General features: G+C 42.6%; 1 protein-coding gene across 10 annotated transcripts in view; it reads left to right on the plus strand.

Moving 5' to 3' along the window:
• Positions 1-24,949, plus strand: part of ASTN2 (astrotactin 2) — a 900,155-nt gene that overhangs the window by 164,550 nt on the left and 710,656 nt on the right. The window lies entirely within an intron of this gene.

Here is a 24,949-nt window from a genome sequence, read left to right on the forward strand (position 1 = left end):
TATCTTCTTCTATTTGTCCTCGATTTCTAAAAAATTACATAATATTTCAAATGTGAGACCCTTTCTGACAATCAGCCAGATCAGACACTTTCTGTTATATATTCTCATATTCTCTGGACTCTTTCCTGATTGTCCACATTACACTTTATTCTAATTACCTGTTTTATTGATTATCTTACCAACTAGATTATAAGCTCAATGAGAGCTGGAATTGTGATAAATTGTGATTTTCTTGTTTTTTTTTTTTTTTTTTGTAAGTATGCCTAGCACAGGGCAAAGCATACTCAGTAAATGTTTGATAAATATATGAAGAAGTGAAACCAAGATGGTTCTGACATCAGAGTATAATCCAAGGATCTCTGAGTGTTGGACAGCTGCCTGTATTCCCTGGGAGTCAGAGAGTCATTAAGACATTCATTGATTTCTGCTACTTCATGTTTAGCAGTCAGTCAAAGCCAATGGTTTTTGCATCCACTTTTTCTCATTCCGTGGTTTATTCCTGCTGAGAAAACCTGCTGTCCGCTGTTATTTGACTTAACTCCTGCCTCTATATTTAGTTGTTCATCAAGTTGTTCTTGGTTTATATAGTCATTGCATTGCTCCTTTGTGACTTTCAGGGAAACCGAGGCTCAGAAAAATAAAATCACTTTTACATGACTTTCAGGGAAACTGAGGCTCAGAGAAATAAAATCACTTTTACAGGCTCACACTGAGACAGAGCGGCCAGGTCAGAATTGCGTCTGTAACTCCTGTCTTCATTCCTTTCCCCTGCCTCTGAGAGTTTAAGATCTAAATCCCTGTATTTTTTCTTCAATTTATTTTATCATTGGAGAACAGAGCCCAAATCCGTATGGTAGTACTGGAAGTTCCTGTTAAATATTCATGCAATAACTTCACGAATACTGACTACATACTGACACTGAGCTGGCTGCTGACCAAAAACACTCCCTACTCCAGGCAGGACATAGCTTTTAAGAACAATACGATTCAACAAAGTTAAGGTACATAGGCTAATTCTTTGCATGACGTTTTGATGGCACTCTCTCTACTGCTGGAACTAGGTGGGTACACAGAAGGGATTAACAATATGTCTTAATTCATAATTGAATGCCTAAATACTTATCCCAGCATCCAACAGATATATCTTAAAGAGTGTTTGTCATTCTTGAGCCCAAAGAGGAAGAATATCAGGTTTGTTCCTTTTCTTAACAGATCAGTCATCCTCATTGGAGTGATAATAACAGTCATTGTTTGTATTTGCATTGCATATTAATGCTTGCAGTCATTTCTTTGTGTTCTTTAATCCTAAGAATAACCTATTAAGGTTTAAGTACTTCCCATTTTACAGATGGGAAATCTGAGGCTCAGAGTTTATGAAAGGACTTGCCCGGGAGCATAGCATTAGGAAGGGGCACAACTGGACCAATAGCTAAGGGAGCTAGAATATGAGATTCATCTTCTTTATTAGCCAGTGTTTCTTATGACTCCGCCTTGTTTTGCACAGAATAAAGGGCTCTGAGAGGCATCAGGGTCCAAACAGGGTTATTCATAGAGTAATTGTATTTGGGCCAGATTCCAACCATGCTTAACTTGTTCCCAATTCACAGGTTCTGGAGACTGACATTTCAGGAGCCTGGTAGTGGGGAGGTGAGTTGTATTGGGCAGGTTCTTGGGGGAAAGTTGGATCTATGAGGGGAAGTTTTGAAGGATGGTTGGAACTTCAACAGCAGAGATAGGGAGAAGCGTGACGGGATGAGGGAAGCACAGGAGGGAGATTAGTTTGAAGAGTTTGTGGGGAGGCTATTGAGCTGTTGGATGCAAATGGAAGAGATTACATTTCTCCAGCAACCCCGTGAGCTTTCTTCATTTCCCTGCTCTTGGGACTACTAGAGAGCAGATGCTGAGGAAGTCACTTTCAGACACTGCCTGTTGTAAATTGCATGATGATTTCTACCCTTTATATCAGTGCCACGAGGGGCTGGTGGTCCACAAGTTTGTGATTAGAAGTGGTGCCCAGGGTGATATAAAGGCAATTGCCCCCAGTTTAATATTGGCCCCTTTGTCATTCTAATAATTGGAACGGAAATGGGATTTCTCATTCAGTTATCATGCCCAGAATAAGAGTTTGCAACTCCAGGACTGTGACAACCGTACAGGGAATATAACCACATCCCTGTTTTTTCACTGTCTCCTAATTTGCTCTGGTGCTGTGTGTGTGTGTATGATGTTACCTAACCTGTTTGACTTTTACTTTCCCTCTGCATATCCTTAGAAATAATACTACCTGTGCAGAAGCAAATAGGCTTATCCTGACTTTTGGGCAAACTAGAAGAAGACTTCTTACATACCAAACATGATAGACCCTCACTATAACTGATTTTACTATAAGGGTACTTTGATAGGATCATTCATACCATTCTATATGTTCAATATTAAAGAGTCCTTCGGATTTATGGATGCCAATAACTCTCCTTTTTTTTTTTTTTTTTTTATAAGATGTGGGAAACTAAGGCCCCAAAGAGGAAGTGACTTGCCCTGGTCATAAAAATTTATAACTAAGTTTTTACTACAGTCTGTGGCTTCTCACTGCCATTCAAGTGCTGTATTCATTCCTTAAGATGTTAGGTACTTCCAAGTGGGCCTCATTAAAAGGAAATCATCATAACAATGTCAGAAAAGCCACGTTTGTAGATTTTTACTCTTAAAATGCAAATGTAAAGATTGTAGTTAAAATAGCAGGGCTTGGGTTAGGCATAAAAGGCCTGTTTAACCAGAGATTAGATATTGATTCCAATCTCCTGAGTACCGCTATGTTCTGAGGACCCATAGTAAGTAGGACTCTTAAGGTGGAGAAAATGATAAAGCCAAAGTGACTTTAATTTAGCCTTCTCAGCTGGGCAAATGCCCACATACACCCAGGGGATTTTCAGTTCTCTTGAAAATATTCAAAACCTTTGCTCTGCCCATGGTGATTCCGTGGAAGAGGTCATCAGAACATAGCTGAAAAAATTCTTTCCCAATTTCACTAATCCTCGTCAGCTCATTTTAGCTCCAGGTCAAGAGCCAAGGTTTTACAATAACAGTCAGCCTCCATGCCAACTTTATGACTTTTGATGGCCCACATATTTTTGCATTCGTGGGCCATTCCTCCATAACATTTACAAAATATTATATTATTATTGCTATTATATTGTCATTATTTACTTTAAAATATTTTACAATAGTGTTTGTATACATATGATTATATTAATAATATATGTTGAAACATTTTTTTGACCTAAACAGACAATTATTTTTTTGCTTTTACTTTTTAGAAAAATTAAAACATTTACATTGGCCCCTAAGAGTACTGTGGGCCCTGGATGCTTTGTCAGAACATGTTTCCTATTCAATTTTTGTTCTCCAAATGAGTGAATGAATGACAGGTTCACATATCCTCACACAAATGAACCACTTCACCTCTTCATAGTAGACACTGTTTAGTGCCACACACAAGAGTTTCAGGCTGAAGAGGCTGCTGCAAGTTGTATACAAACAATACCTATGAATACGACGACAATGGTTCTTCTATTTACCAATTATTTTTCAAGCATGCTCTCCTATTTTTTTTTTTTTTGTTGTTAATGCCACATGTTGAGTAATACAGACTCATTTCTTGATATGGGTAATGGAGTTTGGAGAGAGAACCTGGTCTGCCATATGTATCGTAGTGAGCGAGGAGCCAACCGGATGCCTGGCTCTCGGAAAAAGCACAGGCTGATAGCCGAGGCTAAACCTGCCAGGACAGAGAAGCAAAACAAGGCTTCCAGATTCCTGGGGACCTGAGTGGACGGGAAGAGAGAGAATGGACTCTGATTACAATTTGAGGGGGATTCTTCTGATGAAAGAGAGTTGATTAGATTTTGCTGGGATGCCAGAGTCTGTGGGCAATCAAACATCCTCTGGCTAACTCTGAGCAGCTAGAATTGGAAATTTGGAGGCAAAGATTGACCTGTTGCTGGGGGACAGGCTGGGGGACACAGGAGCAACTTAGCATCAGGCTGCGGCTAAAGTGGTAGATGACAGACTTGTGCATTCGCAGCACTGCTAATGAGAAAAGCTTCCCCAAAGAAGCCAGAGAAAGGAGCAGCTTGCTTTGGGAGGGGTGGGGGGAGGGAAAGGCAGAGAAGAAAGGGGAATAACCCCTTTTAGTTGCAAAGTGTGCAGATGCTTGTAAACTGTTCTCATTAGATCCTCCCCTAAACCTCCCTTTCTTTTATAGATACATATACATCTAGGTTGGTAAAGAGGAAATGTCACGCTCAAAGTCATACCGTACCAAGTCAGAGCCGAGAAAAGGATTCCCTGGCTGCCCCACTCTCTTTCTAAGTACACTGTAATGCAAAAGCAAGAGTTTCTAACATAAAGTTAAAAAAAAAATCTCAAAATACTGGTAGGGTTTCGATTTTGCCAGAGAGTTGCTCGCGGATCTGAATTCTTTTTATACACCTACTACATGCCCATAGGTACAGTACTCCCTATGGGCCATCATATGTAACCTGTGTGGTTGAGATTGTTGTCCCATATTTGAGGTGATGAGACTGACCGAGGCCATGAGAGGTGAAATCATTTCCTGCAAGTGGCAGGGCCAGCTGTTCAAACCAGACTAAGTTCTTTAGGTTTCATGCTGAGAATTGGAGAAGCAAAAGCAATGCAGGAATGCAGCTCTGTCTCCTCTCTCGAGCAGTGTGCTGAGATTGGCTCTGCAGTGAAACGGTGGAACCACTTCTGTTTAATCTGATTTCCTGCTTTAATAGACTTCTATGTAAAACATGGTTGCTAAAACGGGGGGGAAAAGCAAGAGGTGGAGTTCGAGCTGAAAGATGAGTTTGAGCTAGTTGGGGAGTAGATTCCTGCAGGAAGAAAAGAAGAGGCTTGAAGGCCTGCAGCACTGAGGAGCTCAGTGTGGTCCAGAGGTGAGAGAAAGTGGGTGTGGCTGGAGGGAGCGAGGAGTGATGGGGCCTTAAGTCATTGCCTGTGGCCTCATCATGAAATACCTGGGACAAAGGAATAAGACCTATCCTGGAGCGACCCCAGAGGTTGTTGGAAGAGACAGATCCGTAACAAAGTAAGGATGAGCTTTGATGTTTATTCTGTGCACGGGCGCACCGAGGAGCACAATTCAATTTTTGTGGCTTAAGAAAGTATTAAAAAAGGGGGTTCCAGTTTTGAAAAATATGAGGGAGTCTGCCAAACAGCTCCAGTAGAGAGGTAAGGAGCACTCAACCCGAGGAAATAGCATAGGCTGGGTCTGTGGTGAGAAATCCCTGGTGACTTTAGGGAGCAGGCACATGGCACGAATGAGACAATAAAAGTGATTGGAGCCAGATGATGAGTTTTAATGGAGTTTTACCTTGTAGTGTTTTTGTTTTTCTAGTTGACTTTATTTTTCAGGCCAATTTTAGGTTCACAGCAAAACTGGGCAGAAAGTACAGAGGCTTTCCATAGACTCCCTTCCCATCACCACCAGGGTTCCCCACTATCAATGCCCCACCCCAGAGTGTTGTATTCACCTCTGATGAACCTGCACTGACCCTTTATTATCATCCAAAGTCCATAATTTATAGTAGAACTCACTCTTGGCGTTGTACATTCTGCGGGCTTTGACAAATGTGTATTTGCCGTTGTTATTCGTATAGAATCATTTCACTGTCCTAAAATTCCTCTGTGTTTAATCTATTCATCCCTCCCTCCCTCTCTCGCCCCTGGCAACCACTGATCTTTTTTACGTCTCCATAGTTTTGCCTTTCCAAAAAAAAAGTCACGTGCTTAGAATCATGCAATATGCAGCCTTTTCAGACTGGCTTCTTTCACTTAGTATATGCATTTAAGGTTCCTATCTAGTGGAGTTTTTAGAATGCAGATGACATGATGAAGTCTGCTGTCATCAAGGCTATACTTCCCGATGGATGGATCAGAGGTAAAGGTGAATCAAAATCAGGGAGACAGTTTGGAGGCTGTGCTGCTTTGGAACTTTGGGTCCACGTCTTCTAATACTGAAGCCTTAACTTGCAAGGCTTGCAAGACTTGCAAGACTTTTATCTGCTGAGTTGCCAAGTTGTCATCATCTTATTATAGTATCTCACTAGGCATCTGTGCTTCGCTTGACATGTGCTATCCAACAAGTGGCTATTATTTAAATTAAAATTATTAAAATTAAATTAAATTAAACTTTCATTTGTCAGGCACATCAGCCACATTTCAAGTGCTCAGTGGCCATGTGCGGTCAGTGGCTGTCACACTGGACAGTGCCCATGTGGAACATTTCCATCACTGTGGAAAGTTTTATTGGGTGGCTTTGGACTAAATCTTCGAAGATCTCTTTATGGCTGGCCTGAGAGATTACAGACTATGGGGTCAGAGATAGGTTCTAATTTGCTGTCAAAACATTTATTAGTAATTTTATTTTTTATTGTGGTAATATATCTGTAACATAATGTTTGCCATTTGAATCATTTTTTCAGCATGAAATTCTGTGGCATTAATTACATTCATAATGTTGTACAACCATTACCACTATCTATTTCCAAAACCTTTTCATCATCCCAGACAGAAATTCTGCAACCGTTAAACAATAATAGATCATCTTGCGTGCACACACTATACATACACACACACCTGGTATTCTCAATCTACTTTCTGACTCTATGAATTTGCCCATTTTAGATATTTCATATAAATAGTATCATTCGATAAGTGTCCTTTTGTGTCTGGCTTCTTTAATGTAGTATGTCTTCAGATGTCATCCATGTTGTAGCATATATGAGAATTTAATTCCTTTTTGTCACTGAGTGGTTTTCCACTGTGTGGATGTATCACATTTGTTGACGCATTCATCTCTTGATGAATATTTGGATTATTTCCACCTTTTGGCTTCGTGATACAATTTTGAACAATCTACTTAATTTCCTTAAGCTTCATTTCAATGAAACGGGTATATTAATCCTTAAATCCTAGGATTATTGAGAGGATTAGAAGATACACCAAATATAAACTTCACTTGAGGTGAAGTTTCCATTTTGTCATTTGTTAATTTGCCTCTCCCTTTTACGTCCAGACCATTTCTATCTATGACACCCTTGGTGCCTGGACCCGTGTATTGGAAACTCAATAACTGTTTGCTGATTATTCATTCTCTCTGGACCCATTAGCTCAGCTCTGATTCTTGGACTGTAGAATGTGAGGAGAATATTTAATTTGACCTCTGTGTGTTTAATGTGTGGGAGGTTCCAAGTTGCTGGAGCAAATACCTCTGAAGTGTCACAAGTGCTAGGATGCAGATGAAGGCCCATGTTCCTTATTAAACTAATAATTTCTCTCAGGAAAAACAGCACTGGACATTTAAAGGTAAATGAAGTCATAAGGAGATTATGACTTGATCTTGTATAACATTTCTTGGACCAGATTAGAAATTCACATGAGAGAGCGATTGTTTTCTGGGGTTAAATTCTGTGTTCTCTACAGTCCACGGTTGGAGGCATAGACTCAGTTCTCTAGGAGAAAGTACGTGGAGAAGGTTTTCCTCTCCAAAAGGGCTGAATGATGGGAAATTCTCACATTTGTTTCAGTTAGAAAGATAATAAGTAGTGTCTTCAGATACTTTTACCTGTATCCTGGAGGCTTATGCAGTGAGGACATTTAATTGTCTCAGGTGACACAATGTTTGGAGATAGATGACCTTTCAGCTCAAGATGTCCTCATCCAGAGTTGGCAACTCTCTGGTGGCCTTGGCCTTCTCCTTGAGGTTCCAAGGTGGCTGCAACACCCCAAGATTCATGAACTAACAGAGCATTAAAGGCAGGGATGAAGGGAGGACAGGCAGAAAACAAAACTTTCCTCGCGAGCTTTTTCCTTTATTAGAAGAAAGTCTTCCAGAAGTAGCGCCAAAGATTTCACCTTGTGACTCAAGAGCCAAGAGTGAGTCACGTGCTTACCTCTAAGTGCAAGGGAGTCTGGAAAAGTGAGTTTTTTCATCATTTGCAGGGCTAATTAGATAAGAAAGATATGGGTAGGGAATGAGTATTGGACAGCTAGCTAGCCAACACTATTGGCATGAGCACCTGTATGTTAGGGGCAATGGAAATAGATCGAGAAGGTGTGGTCTCTGCCCACCTGGAGACATGCATGTTCCAGCTAACCAGAAACATGGTAAAATAGAATGAGTCCTTAAAAAGGTGCACAAGAAAGTCGAGTTGTAGAAACTTAAAGGAAGGAACGATTTATACTGTCTGTGTAATCAGGAAATCCTTTGTGGAGGCAGTGACATGTACACGAAGTATTAAATGATAGTATGAGATTAGGTCTCAAGTCAAGGCAGCTCAGACTTGGAGAACAGCATACACGAAAGCACAGGAATAGGAAATTCAGGTGTTTTTTCTTTTTAAGGTGTACTTTTGGGATGCCTCTGGCAGAATGTAATAAAAAGGGAAGTAAAACATAAAGGTAGTTTATTGCAAATAAAATAGGCATTGAATGCTAGGTTTAGGTGTTTGGACTATTCTGAAGACATTGAGTAGATTTCAATGTTTTTGAGTTGAGATGGTCATGATCGGTCCTCCCAAATTCTACTACATCTTTGTATCTGATGATAGATGTGCCATCATGGATTTATGTTATTTATTTATTTTTTTTGTGACTCTTTCTCAGTTGTACACAGTTGCCCATATCTTTCCCCATAGCAGTGTAGACTGTGTAAGCAGAACAAGTAGGGCTTCCACCTTTATGACTGTCACATTCTCAAGTCAAAAGCATGAAAGACAGTTCTAGTTGCTGCCGGCTACCACTCAATTGAGAAGTCATGTCTGCACAGGGCCCACATAGGGCAGCTTAATTGTGAGTCGACTTACAGTTTCCCTCACTTTGCTGCTTCAGTAGTAAACATGACTTGTTGCTTGTCTTGCCAGCTCATCTGACTTCTAGACATTTTGTTCCTATCTGAAGGTCTTTCTCTTGCTCTAAATCCTCCATCGACCCACTAACATTCTTCTCCTAACCTCTAAGATTTTTTATGCTATAGTCTGTTTCCCAGACCCATTCTCCTCCGCCCACAAAGTGCCCTGAACACAGGCTCTGTCACTCTGACTATAGTGTCCTTTTTTTGATTTTTATTTTCCTCTCCTGCAAATTATTTATAGGAGTAAATAATCTCTCAAAACTCTTTCTAAGCACTGTATCCTTTATTTTTTTCTTAGACTTTTCTTTAAAATTTTATTTCAAAATAGTTTTAGATTTATAGAAAGTTGGTGCAGATAGTACTGACACTTTCTATATGCCCTCGACACAGCTTCTCCTAATGTTACATCTTACATTACCATGGTCAAAACTAAGAAATTGACATTTGTACATTAACTAAACTACAGACTTTATTTAGATTTCACTCAGTTTCTACCAGTGTCCTTTTTTCTGTTCTAGGACCAATTCCATGTTGCTTTTAGTCATCATATCTCATGGCTTTCCTCCAATATATGACAGTTTCTTAACTTGTCTTCTCGTTTCCTCCCTCCCTTCTTCCTCCTTCCCTTCTTCTTCCCTCTCTCTCTCTCTTCTTCCTTCCTTCCTTCCTTCCTTCCTTCCTTCCTTCCTTCCTTCCTTCCTTCCTTCCTTCCTATCTCTCATTCATTCTTTTTAAAAAAGTGTCTTAACAGTTGTGAAAAGCACTGGTCAACTGTTTAATGGAATGCATCTCAATTTGGGTTTGTGTGTTATTTTCTAATGACTAAAAAGAGGCAATATAAGTTTTGGGAACGCATAGATGAAGCGCCCGTGTCATTATGTCATCTCGGAAAGTATGTGACATCAACCCGATGTTAACGCTGAACACTTGGTTGAGGTGGTGTCTACCAGGTTTCTCCACTGCAAAGTTACTGTTTTTTCCCTTCCTTTACTTTGTTCATTAGAAGCGAGCCACCAAGTCTAGTCTGCACTAAAGAAGGGTGGGATTAAGCTCCACCTCCCAGAGGAAGGAGTAACCATATCCTTTTAGAGCCTTTTTTCTGTCTTCAAGGCCAGTGACCTCTTTTCTTTCAGTATTTCTTGTGATTGTCGGGTGTTCAATTTTCTGTCTTCCCCCAGCTAAACAGTGGACTCCTGAAGGCAAGGGCCACAAGTCATTTGTCTGCCTCAGCGTGGAATGTAGTTCGTGATAGAGTCTCAGCAATAAGTTTGACCCAAACTTAATTTCTCCCAAACAGGGTTCATTTGCCCTACTGTGACCCCTCCATGGGAGGGGCTGGTGAGGGGAAGACCGAGTCTGCCAGCTCCTTCTGCATCTATGCTGGAACTTACCATTTAGGGTCAAGGACAGAAGATAAAATCCTCTTTGACCCAGGTGCTGATGATCAATGGGTTTCCCAGCATGCTTCACCGCCCCTCCTTGCTCTCTCTGTGGCACCAGTTGTCACTCGATAAATCCATAAGGAGACAACTCAATTGTTTTGACATTCGTCCACCTTTTCCAGCGATTCTTCTTTTCCGAGTTAATGGAGCAGAGGGAGGGGAGTCGGATGATTAGAAGCTACACAGACTTTCTCTTCAGGCAGAGATGAATGCCTCCTATGTACTGACAGGATCATAAAACATGAATTAAGAGATCAGTTATTAACGAGGTACTCTAACCTAATACCATAGCAATGAAGCCCTCGGCTTTATGCAAAGTGTTGGGCACTTGTGAAATAAGACGTTAGATGTCTTTCCTTGTTGCTCTTTTTCCCACAGTAAAGTAAAGCTGGAATGATCAAAATCAGAACTTTTCAAGCTCTGGTCCAGAGTAAGTGTGGACAAATGGCTACCTACACCCAAACAAACACATATGCAGACACATTAGGGATTCATACTGCAAATCAGCATTTTAAGTGAATAGACTGAGCAGCTTTACAGTGAATAGAACCATTTTTCTTTGCTTGTCTGAACATTTCCTAAATTTATTTGACCGTAGAATACCCTATTTCCTGTTAATGTCACATGAATGCAGGCTCCTTGGAACACGTTTTGAGAGACATGCGTGTAACTGGCACTGCCCCAGCGCCTCCTAGATCATATCTGTGCAAACTGAAAGTGGCAGTTTGAAATAAGCCTCTGTAGAGTTAAAAGGGAGATATAGCTACTCACCAATATTTTGTTTTTGTTTTTGGTTGCTTTGCTCTTTCAGTCAGAATAGTAAATTTTAGATAGAAATACCTGGAAGATTCCCTCGAATCCCTTTAATTCATTTTGCCTTTGGCCAGGTTGCTTCCTCTTCCCCACACTGGCAGCCGGGTTGATCGGAACTCTTGAGGCCCAGGCTGCGCAGGGCTCCCCGATTTCCTCCCTGCTTACTTATAAACAGATTACACTCCTCTCTGATTTTCGGCTTGGTGCAGTGTTAGTTGGAAACATTAAAAATAATGAGAATTTCAGTTATGTGTAATCTTCTGATCTGGTAATAGACTCTCTGGTTTTCATTTTTGTTTGTTTGTTTGTTCTTTTGTTTGTTTGTTTCCTTTAGATTCCAGCTAAGCAAAATGCACTGGGCTTTGGAATCTAAATTAGTACGCCAGTTTAGTCTTAAGAATGCTGGACGTGTAACACCAGGGTCCCTGGGCCTTCGCTGCCCTTTAGCACATGTGCCCTTGTCATCTGGTGCGGAGGACTTTGCCCAAGAGGCGTGAGGTCAGATGCACCTTTTTATTCCCTTTTAGCAATTCACACCTCCTTTGCCCTTGAGAGCCTCGCTTTTTATTTATGACTGATTTCTTATTTCTAGAAACACGTATGTATTTATATATAAAGGGCAGAGAGTGGAGTGCAGTGGAAAAGAGGCTTGCACTACACGAAGCAGAAGCCTTACTAACTAGCTGTATGATTCTGAGCAAATTGCTAACCTCTCCGAACCATGGTTTTCTTGTTCGGACAGCGGGACTGGTGATGGGACATGCACACAGGGTTGTCGTGAGAACGTAAGGAGTACCCAGCATACAATACGTGCAGTGGTGAGAGCGAATGAGATACTGAACTAGGAGTGCTTCTATCACTGTCGAGAGCCATCTACGTGGGAGCTATCAATACAATGTACTTATGTAGCAATTTCTGAAGCGCCTCACTCAAAAAACACACCTCTCTGCGAAGCCTCTTAGTCATCATGGAGAGTGCTTTCCAACTGTCACACTCTTAATGATTTTGGAGAAATAGCACATGTCCCTTTTCTCCTTGACCTCACCTCTATTATATTTTCTACAGATTACCCCTCCAAAGTTGTCTCCTTGGATGTCCATGGGTACCAGATATATAGGCCTTTCTGCCTCAGATCACAACCACCACCGAAACAGCAGGATACCCTTCAGGTTGGAGGTTGGTGGCAGACTGACTAGTAAGCTCTGACCAATTTAATGATGATTAACTGCATCTCTGACTCTGATCGGTTACTTTACATTTCATTTACCCTCAGAGTGAAAGGGACTGTGCCTCTAGTAGGCACAGATTATTTTCAGCATTATGTTCAGTTCTTTACATGTATTTCTATTTAATCCTCATAATAACCTTAAACATATAGATGTTAGTGTCCCCATTTAAAAGACAATGAATGTTAAGCTCAGAGAAATTAAGTTAATTGGTTTAGGTTGACAGTAACAGGATTTGAACCCAAGTCTGTGTGATTTCAGTACCCACATACTATGTACATCATCTTCAGGAAATAGAGATGACCCCTCGGGCAAGTTCATTCATACCACTAGCAGTAGGAGACAGCAGAGAAAATCTAGGTCACCCGAGTTACTCTTTCACATTTGAGGGCGGAGTGATTTTCCTTCAGTATTTAATCTCTTATTTCTGCTTAATGATTTATTGGTAAACCTCGCTTCTGTTCTTGGCTCGGTCTCAGTTTCTGTGTCTGCAAAATGAGAGGACTGGGCAACCCTTCCTGCACTAAGATAAGAGAATTCTAGAGAATGAGTGTAGGGGAGCATATGAGGAGTTTGGTTGGCTGGGTGAACACTTGGGTGAACACATACTGTCTAAACAGCCGGTCAGGTTCAGGGCTTAGTAAGATGTGCAGATCCGAGTTCCACTTGAGAAACTAAGAAATGCTGTATTGGCCATACACTGTTTGCTAGTTTACTATGCCTTACCTTCATTTGACATCTGCAAATCCTTTGAAAACTAACCAAAATTTTAGTGGAATAGCATGCCGTATGGGACAAAGAGTTAGTGCAAATGGGTTTAGTTTTAACTGTGATACCTATGGGCCATGTAGTTTTGCAAAGAATTCAAAATGCCCATGAAATCCATGGGGGAAACGGGAATAGGTAGAAAAAAGAGGAGAGAGAGAGAAACCTGCAGATCGAAGGTGCTGTGATGGAGAGAGTGAGAATAAAGGGATAGACAGGGTGGAAGAGAGAAAGAAGTTAAGAGCATGGACTAAGGAAGCGTGTATGTTTTCTTGAAATGGACTTTTCTCCTTCTTTTCACACGGCTGGCTTTTCCTCAGTTGTCACCTCCTCCAGTTTACATGTCGCCTCCTCTGAGAAGCCCTCCCTGACCACTGTGTCCAAAGGAGCCCCTGGCCTCAATTATTCTCTCACTGCAACGTATTTATTTCCTCTATAGCACTTAGCACCAATTAACCATGTATTAATTTTTGTTTTGTTTTAATTTTGGGGTAAGGACAGACCGCCTTTGTTTGAAAACCCGGCTGTGTCATTTTCCAGCTCTGTGACTTCAGGCACGTTCATTGTCTCTCTGACTATATAGTCACAGTTTCCTCATCTATCATTTAGGGATTTTGAGAAGATTCAGTGACTTACTATATCTCATGCACTTAGAATTGCCCAAAGTACATGGAATGGTCTCAAAAAGCAACACTGGCTTTGATTCATATTTGTTTGCGTGTTCCCTCTATGTTGTAAATCCATCAGAGCAAGGATTTTTTGTTTGTTTGTTTGTTTTCCACTGAACATCCCGGAGCTAGTAGGGTATGTCTGATACACATTAGATACTTACTCAACATATATTGGTTGCATGAATAAAAGAATGAATGCAAAAAACAAACAAACAAACAAACAAACACCAACAAAACACACAGAGTAAAACATCAAGAACAGTTGCAGGCTGGAGGATTCGATAGACCACAGGCTTGGCTCCAGGCAGTCACTTCCTGTGGAACATACAGCTCCAAGGAAAACTTCATGGTGGCCTCTTTTATTCTGATGCACACTGGCAGCGGTAACCCTGGCCGTTTGAGGATTCTGGGTCTCTTCGTGTCACTGCAATCTGTCCGTGCCCCAAGGTGAGAAAATGCCCCCCACTTTCGTGCAGGCTGCATGTGTCAGTGCTGCTATCCGCATTCTGGAGGGGAAACAAACAAACAAAAAAACCAAACAAAAGAACCAAGTTATGTTTAGATGAAAAATACATTAGGCCCTTAGGAAAAATGAGGGATGGGAGGGCCGCGCTCGCATTAGTATTGCACACAGTTCCTCCGCCAGGCTGTTTCCCTCCCCTGCGTTCCTCCTGCCTCACCTTTTTCATTACTCTTAGGTCTGGAGTTGAAACCCGTGTTTATTCTTTCCTCTTCCCTTAGCTTCAGGCTCAGGGATGAAGAAATGAAAACAAAATAAATCATCAAGGAGCTGGAAGGAATTGCGTAAAGGAAACACAGCTAGCTTCCTATCCAGGGAGATAGGCTGTCTGTGATCTGATGCCACTCTGAAGGGAGTGTGAGCATGGGTTGTGTGTGTACGCACAAATTAACTCTACCAACCCTGGACGCCGCCGTCTTCCAGAATCGAGGTATCTTCCCCAAATGTTTGTAGTACCGAGAGTTAACACAGCCCTTTTTGTTTTAGGTGCCAGGGTCCTGGAGATGAATGAAGCTGGGGAGGAGTGGGTCTCTGGGGTTCTGGGCTCATTATGGCTTAGTGTCTCTCACACGGCCTGTGCTTTCATCAGCCTTGGCACATGGAGCCCTAGCTCCCCAACCTGCCTGCAAGATTCATTTCCATGTGTAGAGGGCTTTGAGTTTCATTAGTAGCCATGGTGTTTTTTTATTTTTATGTTGCTTTCAGGGATGCGTTTTTCCTTCATTTGTTTGCATGGATGGTTGTGTAATTTTGCTGGCTTCTTGTTTTCAGGCCTGCTATGTTGGAGATCTCTCTTTGTCTTTTATCCGTCTTCCTCCCTCCCTCCCACTGCCCTCCCACTCTTTCTTCTTCCCTCTCTCTTTCTGTATGTCTGTCTGATGGGGCCACCTTGAGAGCTGATTTTCCTGCTTCAGAAAATTTTGGAGTAAGATCTAAGAGGGAGACACTCCGGGTTACGTTTTCTGAGTAGTTCCAGCCCTTTTTTCCTTCTCCTTCCCTCTTTTCTCCTTTTGTTTTCTATCTCCTCCTACCCTCTCCACCTTCTTTGATGACTTTTTCCTTTATTTTCTCTTTTATTTATTCTTCGCCCATTCATTCATTCGTTCATTTGTTCATTCATTCATCATGGAACCAGGGATCGTGCCAGGTTAGAAAGGGTACAAAAATTGCAGAAAGCGCTAGCTCAGCCTTTAAGAAAGGCACGTTCTAAGAGGAAAGGTGAAGTTCGTTCCGAATTAATTAATGGCGAGGGGGATGGGCTTATGAGGAAGAAGATAAGCAGGAGAGTAGATAGCATAGGCTGTTGAGAGCTGAGATGCTGGGACCGTATGCGTGGGTGGGTCTGGGATGCTCTCTCCACCCCTTGCTAACTGAGTGATCTTGAGCAACTTCACATTTCCAAATCTCAGTATTCTCATCTGTAAACAGGAGTGAAAATAATAGGAGCTAGTTCATAGGGTTATTGTGAGGATGCACATAAAGCTGGACCCCTGAGTCTCTGTGAGTGCTGCACAAATGCTATTTATCGTTACCACTTTTCGGCGACAGCATGACAGTTCTGCTAATATTTTCTGTGAGTCTCCCAGGAAAAAGCAAGTTCAGGCACTGGTGCGATCTGAGAAAGCTGCTTGGATGAGTTATTTTCAAACTGATTCTTAAGGGTGAGTAGGCTGTGTACAAGTGAATTCGGGGTGAGAGCCGAGTGTAGTTCTAACAAAAGGAATAGATGAGCAAAGTGGCAAAGGGGCCTTGGAGATTTCTCTTTATGTCTGTAGAGTTTAAAAACCTTCTCTGGAGGGAGTATCAGGCATACCTGTCTGCATCTTTAAAGTTTGCTCCGTTCCTGTGAATAGCAAAAACAGTGTGGTGGGCTTGAGTAATGCTTCTCCTCCCTCAAGATGTCTACATCCTAATCTTGGAATTTATGAATGTTACCTTATATGGAAGAAAGGTCTTTGCAGATGCAATTAAGTTAATGACTTTGAGATGGGGAGATTATCTCATATTATCCGGGTAGGCCCCCAGGGTAAGCACAAGCTTCATGATAAGAAGGAGGCAGAAGGAGATTTGACTTTAGACAGAGGGGAAGAAGGCACTGTGATCACCGAGGCAGAGTTTGGAGTGATGTGGCCATAAACCAAGGAATACCAGTAACCACTGGGAACTGGAAGAGGCAAGGAGAGGCCTATCGTCTCTATGTGGGGATGAAATGACAGTGGACAGGATCCCTATTAGCTGCCTCTTGTTTCTTGAAGCAACGCCTCTCTTTTCGGCTCCACCTGCCTTGGTTTTTCTGTGATGAGGGTGAAAGAACACACATGGTCTGCAGCCATCGTGATGAGGAGCCAGCTTTAGAAGCCAATGGCAGGAAAGATCTGTCCAGCCAAAGAAGCTCCTGCAATTCCCGTGCCGCTTCTCTTCTGTGGTCTCACAGAAATGTCCTCAAAGAGGACCTCAGTGTCATCAGGACAGTAGTTTCTCACTGTATCCCACAACTCTCTGGGGTTCTCAAGAGGAGATGCGACTAACAGTGGCCAAAGACACAGGTAGAACTGAGGCTCCTGGCCCCCATGCTTGTTTTTACGCCTTCTCGTTTATTATGCATATTCTGCTTCTGTATAAAGCTGTGTTTGAAGAAATGAGTCTGTTCTTAAAACAGTTTGAAAACTGCTAAATAGCATACCAAGCTCTAAAGGTCAGGAAACAGGGGCCCAGGGAGGAGAGGCAAATGACCACGTTCCAAGTAAGTTAGTGGCAGCCTGCAAGTTACACTGGAGGTCCCTGGCCTGCTCTTCCTGCACTGAAAACCGGACTCTACACCACACGCTCACACGTAGAGGAGGCGGTTCAGAGCAAAATGCCCCCTGGGAAGCTCTCTGTCTTACTGCTAACTAGCCTTCCCCAGGTTCTGATAATTTCCCACAGGCTTTTTACTGTCCTTGCCACATTCAATCAAATTATCCCACCAAGCACGTACCATTTTTGTTTCATGTTGCATCTGATGAAACTGAGTTTCCGCAGGGCTGAGGGCCTCGCCAACAGTCATGCAGCTAGACATGGCCGAATGGGGGATTCCAACTCCTGACCATCTGGCACATTAGCTTGAGTGTGCTTTTACCTCTGAACCTGATTGTCGCATTCACAGAATGGAAATGCTTTCTGGGTGTGGACCATTCAGAGAACTGTGTTCTATTAACAACAGTTAATGAATTGCTGTGTGCCGCTTTGTAATATATGACACGCAATGGAGATGTAAAACATTATCTCTTCATTCGCGGCGAGAGGTGATATTTGACCACGTCTCCACCGAGCCATCCACTAGAAAATAGCCACGGCTATTGCTACAGACTTGGGTCCACACTTCAACTTGAGTCAAACAGCTCGTATATTCTTGTGTCTCTAAATGAAGAATGCACTCAAGCAATTGAAAACAACTCTGGGACAATCTTGTTCCATTACGTCTAATGGAATTGAGTGTATGTGGCACACAGTGTGTGCTGATACTTTGCGAGACTTCCCATTACTCTGAGGATGGATGGGGCATGAAACGAACTCCTCGGAGACCTCTCACTTTGTCACAATAGAGCTAGTGAGTCACATTAGAAGATTTGGGGAACAAAATGCATTTTCGGTTTCTGCTTTGTATCCTCCTCTAAGCCTTCTTTTCCGTGCATTTTCTTTCTTTGCTAACAAATTGGGTAGCAAGAAGCCCATATAAAAATGCCCACATAAAAGAATTCTTCTTGCTGTTTTAAGGAAATGTCACTGCTGTTTGTAACACAAGGACCTTGTTCTGAATTGGCATTGTTATTTTCCTGATTTGGATTGTTTTGTTCTGTTTTTCTTTTCTTCCTCTTTCTGTTTTCTTAACCCCCTGTTCCCAGAGAACAAGAGTGTGTCTGCCTCTAGCTTGGAGGCTGTGTCTGCCTCTGTCTCTCACCATCTGTCTGCGTATCTCCGTCTCTTATGTGTAAAAATGTTTTGGCAGATCGTTCCTATCTCAGTGACTAAAGTGCCCATGACAGAGCGAAACGCAGTGACCAGAAAAGAAACTGTTTGATTCATGATCATCTACTCTCTCTGGGGCCCATTTCTACCTGGACTATTTCCTTCTTTCTTTCTTTCCTCGCTTTTATTAAGTTGTTTTCTCCTCCGAGCATGACATGAGATTTCTTTGCTCAAGGACTTTAAGAGACACAAAATGTCCCATCTCCTACAATGCGAAAGCTGTGGTAGTTCCCAGAGATCGTCTGATCTTCTCTGTGTTTCCACTCCAACCTTAATCAAGGATAATCTTGGGTCTCTAGAGAAGCCAGCATCATAATGCGAGGCCTCCTCCTAAAATCTCCTCTGGGATATCACAGGCATGAAGCTGTGCCAAGGCCCGGAGGGGTTATCTACCAGTGGTCCAGCCTGGGTATGTCGCTGATGGGGAAACGAGGCCCAGAGGGATGAAGGTCACATGTAACGGCTGCCCAAGGTCACACGTAATAGCTGGCTGAACTGGGACTGCTGCCTTGGCCTCCTTGCTTTCACTTTCCACCTCGTCATATACACATAAAGGGATGGAGGTGTCTTGTGAAAACAGCAACATCATGCCTTTGTGGCACTTTATAGTTTATATTAAGAACTTCCCTGTCCGTGACCTCATTTGACCAAAGTAGCAGTGATTCTGTGAGGCGGATTAAGGCGACCATTAGCATTTCCTTTTTACCGAGGCGGAAAGTGAGGAGAGCTGTCCAAGGTAACACACCAAGGGGCAGAACCGGACTCTTCTGCTCTGCGGTCTGGGGCCTCTGCTGCTGCTGCTGCTGCTGCTGCTGCCGTTTCGGCTTCACTCCCCACACAGGGCTTAGCATGGTAGAGGCTGGTGACCATGGGGCAATTAACCGATTCTTTAAAGGGTGAGGAGGAATTTAGCAGGGTACACAAGGCATTTTTCTACTACAGTCACTCTTCCTGCCAGCCTCATCTCTCTCCCCTCCTCTCCATATCATTTTCTCTCGCCATGGAGGGCTGTTGGTTGGGGATAGGGTACAATGTCTCAAGAGAATGGTCATTTGTACTTCTCACTCCGTGAACAAAGGACAAGGGACAAAGGTTCCTCTCTGGGCTCTGCCTTTTCTCAACAAACCTCCCTTCCTATCTCAGTGAAATGCTACAGCATCAGCTGGGGCCTTCTTTCTCTTAAAAAAAAAAAAAAAAGAAAGTAATAGAGACTATTTCCAGACTTAACAGATCGGTGCATTAAAATCCATAAATATTTGATCAGCATGTGGTCCTCGGGGAGGCTCTGGGCAGAATAGGTGAGTGCGCGTGTGCGCGCCTCTCGTCCCTTTCTCCTTCTTCCTTCACCTTCCTCCCCACCTCGCCCCCAACATTTGGGTAATCTATTTACTAATGAACTCAATATTAATGTATCCATTTTTCTCCGTTAGTGTCAGATTTCATTAGGAAACATGGGAGGCCTGACATTAATTATATGAAAAATAGGTCTCAGGGAAGCTGCTGGTTCTTGCTTCTTAGCAGAGAAAAAGTTTCTCCAGAAAAAAAGCATTTCTCTGCTGGTCTGATGACATCGGAGAATGTGGTAGCATCAGACTGTGTGTGTGTGTGTGTGTGTGTGTGTGTGTGTGTGTGAGAGAGAGATGTCAGTGGACCTTCTGGAGTTGAAGAGGGTTGCTTCACCTCCCCTCGCCTCTACAATGCACAGATCCTGTGGACCCTTCAAGTTTCAACTCGTGTGCTGCAGCATGGTGGAGAGAGGATCCATCATGGAGTTAGACTCATTTACCTTCTTATCCCGATCCTGCCCTTTAAAAGTTCTGTGACCTAGAACAAAATGAGTTCCCTTCTCTGAACCTCATTTTCCTCATTGGCAAAGTGGGAAATACTAATACCAGTTGTTAAGAGAAACATGGGGCTTTGACAGCACCGTAGCTGGGAACCAGGGCTTCCCGAACCCTGCCATGTCTATTTCCTCTTCTCCTGAGGGACCAAAGGTCACCTGCAGGGATCCTTGCCGAGGTTGGGGGAAGGCTGGGATGAAGCCAGCAGCTTAAGCAGTGGCCCGAGTGGAGTCGACATGTACCATATCATCACCTCCCAGCCGGGCTAGGTCATGTGGTCTGACTCCCCTCTGGATAGCTGCGTGAACTCACAAGGTTGATGAGAGAGAGTCATCGCAGCTGGGTGATTGAATTTACTCTTCCATCTGTAGAGTAAGGAGAGGTAGAAAGGAGAGTTTCCATGGACGGGTGTGTTTTTAAATTTTGTGACCTACCCTGAAGGTGAAGGTGAGCAAATCATTTTTCGTTGGTCTCGCCAAGCCATTTAAGAGCTGAAACGTGGGAGATTAGTGGTAGTGATGAGGGAAGAGCAGAAGCGTCTTTCCCTGTATTTCTCTCATATGATTAATATATCTTATGGTCGAATGTACAGTGATAAACACACAATGTCTAGCTTGATGCCAGCCGCATGTTGGTTAAGCACTAAATGAGAGCAGCCCTCTGCCGTGACGTCTTCTCTGACCTTCCCCTCTTCTTTTTCTGCACTCGCACAGGGACAGGACTTTGTCTTTCTTCCACTAATACACTCATCTCTTCTTTGTCCCTGAGTAGTTGTGAACATCATCTGTATATATTTTTTTCCAATTAGTTGCAAAGCCCCTTAGGGCATGGGCCCTGTCCTACATGTGCCCAGCACAAGATAAGCCATCCAAAAGTGGTTTTGGAAAGGTTATCAGACGGGTGAATGGATGAATGAAAGCATGGATGAACAGAAGAGTGGATAGGTGCTGTGGGGTTGAGTGTGCTTATATGCTTAAAGAAGGGAGTTCGTTCTAAGTTGTAGATCTAAAAAGAAATAGAGGCTCAGTGGGTGTGTTTTATTTGGGGAATGAAAAGATTGGGGAGACACATCTATGAAGGGCATGTTGAGCATGGGAATGGATCAGGACATGAGATGCATTAAAGGGTGATTTGAGAATGAAATAATATATTTTTAAAAAATACTTACTGCGTAGGTGACAGGTAGGCTCACTTTGCCATTTGCAAAGTGGGAATCTTCCCTAATCCTCCAGGTCTCTCCGGGTAGTCTGTGAAAATGAAAGGATGATTAGCAAGTGCTAAACATTGTGAACCGATAGATGATAGATAGATAGATAGATAGATAGATAGATAGATAGATAGACAGATCGATCCATCCATCAATTACCTTTGGTTTCTTATTTGTTTTATTTCTTTATATGACTAAAAACAGAATTATATTTGGATAAATCCACGTAATATAGATTTTTGATAACCTTTCAGCTACATAAGGGAAGATGAGCCAATTTATTATACCCAGTAGATTGGCCATCCAATGTCATGTGCTAAAGTGCCATCCAGCCAAAGTGCCACCTACTCGACGGCCTTGGATATTAGGTTAGTTGTGTGTGCTCTTGCTTTTCCTTTGACTGTGAGCTCACTCATGCCCTGCACAATATGGCATTCAAAACAGAGTCTCGACTTGGTGGATGATTACAGAGAAATTTCCTACCTTTTCTTCCCTGTGGTACCTCGTTACCTTATATCTGTGTCATTAAGAAGCAATCTCAACAGTGAACATTACGTGTTGGAGTTAGACAGATGTCTAGACTACATTTACAATCTGTTTCACCTGCGGAAATTTGCTTTCCCTCTCTTATCCTCAATACCCTCACCTGGAAAATGGGCACGCTACTTTTATTTCTGGGTGTCGGTAAGAAAATTGAATGAAATGATGCTTGCAGACCACCCAATCTAGTGCCATGCAAGAGCATTCCCATGGCCTTAGGCAACATATGACACGTGAAAAGAAATGAAAATGACCTCTCTTGTTATTGCTCTTTGTTCAGACTTCTCAAAGATTGTTAGGATAGGCCTAATGTGCAGGAATTTTGATCTCTGAAACCTAGAAGTCAAGGTCATTGCCCTGCAACTAATACTTTTTATTCCTTGAATAAGCCATTAAACTTAGAGATACCTTTTGCCCAGTGGCCTCCATGGACCCATCTGTAAAATGAGAACTCCCCACTTTATGGTAATTGGTTGCAATAAGCAGAGGTCCACAGAGGATTTGATTCCTTGGATCCCTCATATTAAATGTGATTTGCATATATGAATTTTTAAAACCCATCTTCATTAATTCGATGTTAGCATTATTTATTCTTATTTATGTGTTTATTTATTTATATTTCTCCTCTTTCCAAAAATAGTGTTAGATAGCTTATTTATTCATAGAGACTTTGACAGCTAACAGATACACAGCTAATGGGAAACATGGCAGGTCCTTACTTTTGGGTATGTATCTAATGGTGTTTTGTTTTTCTTTTAAAATTCCCCCTTTATGGCAGAATTTTTCACAATGGCCAAAGCTTCCGGTTATGGGAGAGTGATGGGACATCGCCCCTCTAAGGGCACAGACACACATGGACCTTGAGCTCCGAAGTAGAGAACAAAGGGGTGGAGGGCCATCTGCGAAGTGAGAGGAGTAAAGGAGATAGTGTTTTACTACCAGAACAACCAAACATTACAGGTGAGGTCAGGCCTAGGCTGTCCAGAACCTGGATGGCAGTGAGTTGGTGGTGGTCTGTATGGCGCTGTAAAGAATTTAGCACAGAGTGGGCACAGAGTAAATACGAGATGTTATTATTACTTACTGGGATTTGTAGACTGAGGTGGGCTTTCCCCTACAGATAGGAGGAGATAAGGACTAAGGCAGGCTTCCTCCTTGTCCCCATGGGGAAGCAGAGCAGCAGATGCTGGTTGCTCAGGGTTCCAGGCTCCCGAAGCCCTGACTTCCCCTTTTCACCTCTTGAAGAACTTTCTTTAATTCTTCTAAGATCTCCTCAGCTGAGTGTCAAGGAAACAAAGAGCAAATTAATCCAGGCATGAGGGGGGTGGAGGTTAATTTGTATAAAAGATGAGTGACATCTTACAAATGGATTATTCCCCATACAGTCTCTTGGGAGCTGTGCATCACGTGCGCGTGCGCGCTCGCGCATACACACACACACACACACACACACACACACACACTCACAGGCTATATGTGCACCTTCTTCAAATCCTTACCATATCCTAGCATCTCCCTGTCTGAGCCTCCTTTGTTTTAGAGACAGATTTAGAAAAGAGCAGAGTGGGAAGATTTCTGTGTGCTTGGTGGTCTTCTCCCCCACCCCCCATCACTTCTTCCTTTCCAGACCTCCTGCCTCCTTAAGCTGCCTACACTGGCTGCCAATTTGCTCAACGAAGCTGTCGTGTGTTGTTAATATTGTCAGGATTTATGAGCATTGCTACAAGTGTGCCTGGAATAATTTCTTTCTCTTTTCTTTCTTTTCCGTTTCTCATCAAAGAGCAGCATGAAGAGGGAGAAGTGAGATTCCAACTCTGGGTACCGACAGACATGGGTTCTAGTTTTAATTTTGCCACTGACGAGCTGCGTGATCTTGGACAAGTCCATTTTTCTCTCTTGCTCAGAGTTTTCTATCTGTATCAGGTGATTTTTAAGGGACCTTATGCATGGCTCTAGAATTTTATGACAATTTATTTAAGGCATTCCTCATTCAATGAAGAACACAGCTCTAAGGAAGTCCATTTTTCTTGTTGAGCCTCAGTTTTTCCATCAGCAAAATATATGTAGGGGTGGAGTTGAAGGATTCTTGCAGGCCTAAATTGATATGGAGATTAATAAAATGACCTTTCTAGAGTCTGGAGGTATTCCAGTCTTGGCAATGAATGTTATTAGAGACCAAGATCATTCCCAACACAGGATTTCTATTTTCCGAGTAAATCTGTACCTAACTGAGGGTTATATCATTAGACTGGAATCCTAACTTGAGGGCGTTTATATTCTGTTCATGCCTAGTACTTCCCAGACACAGGAGCTTGAGGTGGAGAAGACAATTCAGAAAATTATAGCAATTTGGGAGATGATTATTCCTTTATTTTTCTTTCAAAGAGTATTTACTGAGTGCCTACTATGTTACAGCCACCATCCTTGAGTCTAGGAAACCAGAAAGACCCAGTAGGATACTTAGGCAGTGTAGAAAAAAACCCCACAATTAACAAGTCAATAAATACATACATGGTGACATTTAAGATAGCAGGAAGGAATATGAAGAAAATAAAGCAGGGTCATGTGATAGAGTGCCTGGGGGTGCTGGGTGGGGGTTGCTATGTTAGATAGTGTCATTGAGAAAACTCTGCCAGGAAGTGGTACTTGAGCGGAGACCAGAAGAATGTGCTATCGGGAGGTCTGGGGAAGAAACATTCCAAGGAGAGGCTGTGGCAGCCGTAAAGCCACCAAGGTTGGGGTAAGCTTGGTGTGTAAAAGAAGTTTAGCAAGGAGGCCACTGCGGCTGGCACTAGATGAGCAAAGGGAATTAGGTGGGCGAAAGCAGAATGACGGGAGATGAAGGCAAAGAGGAAGCTGGCTTTGCTTATCATCATCATTGTCCCTACTGTCAAAGGGAAGCCCTGGCATACCACTCCTCATGTCATCCCTGCAGTATCCCCAGGGGGAACGTCGTCGTCCCCATGTTACAAATAAAGAAAAGC

Source organism: Rousettus aegyptiacus, unplaced genomic scaffold (genome assembly GCF_014176215.1).
Source record: "Rousettus aegyptiacus isolate mRouAeg1 unplaced genomic scaffold, mRouAeg1.p scaffold_m13_p_3, whole genome shotgun sequence".
Classification (NCBI taxonomy): Eukaryota; Metazoa; Chordata; class Mammalia; order Chiroptera; family Pteropodidae; genus Rousettus; species Rousettus aegyptiacus.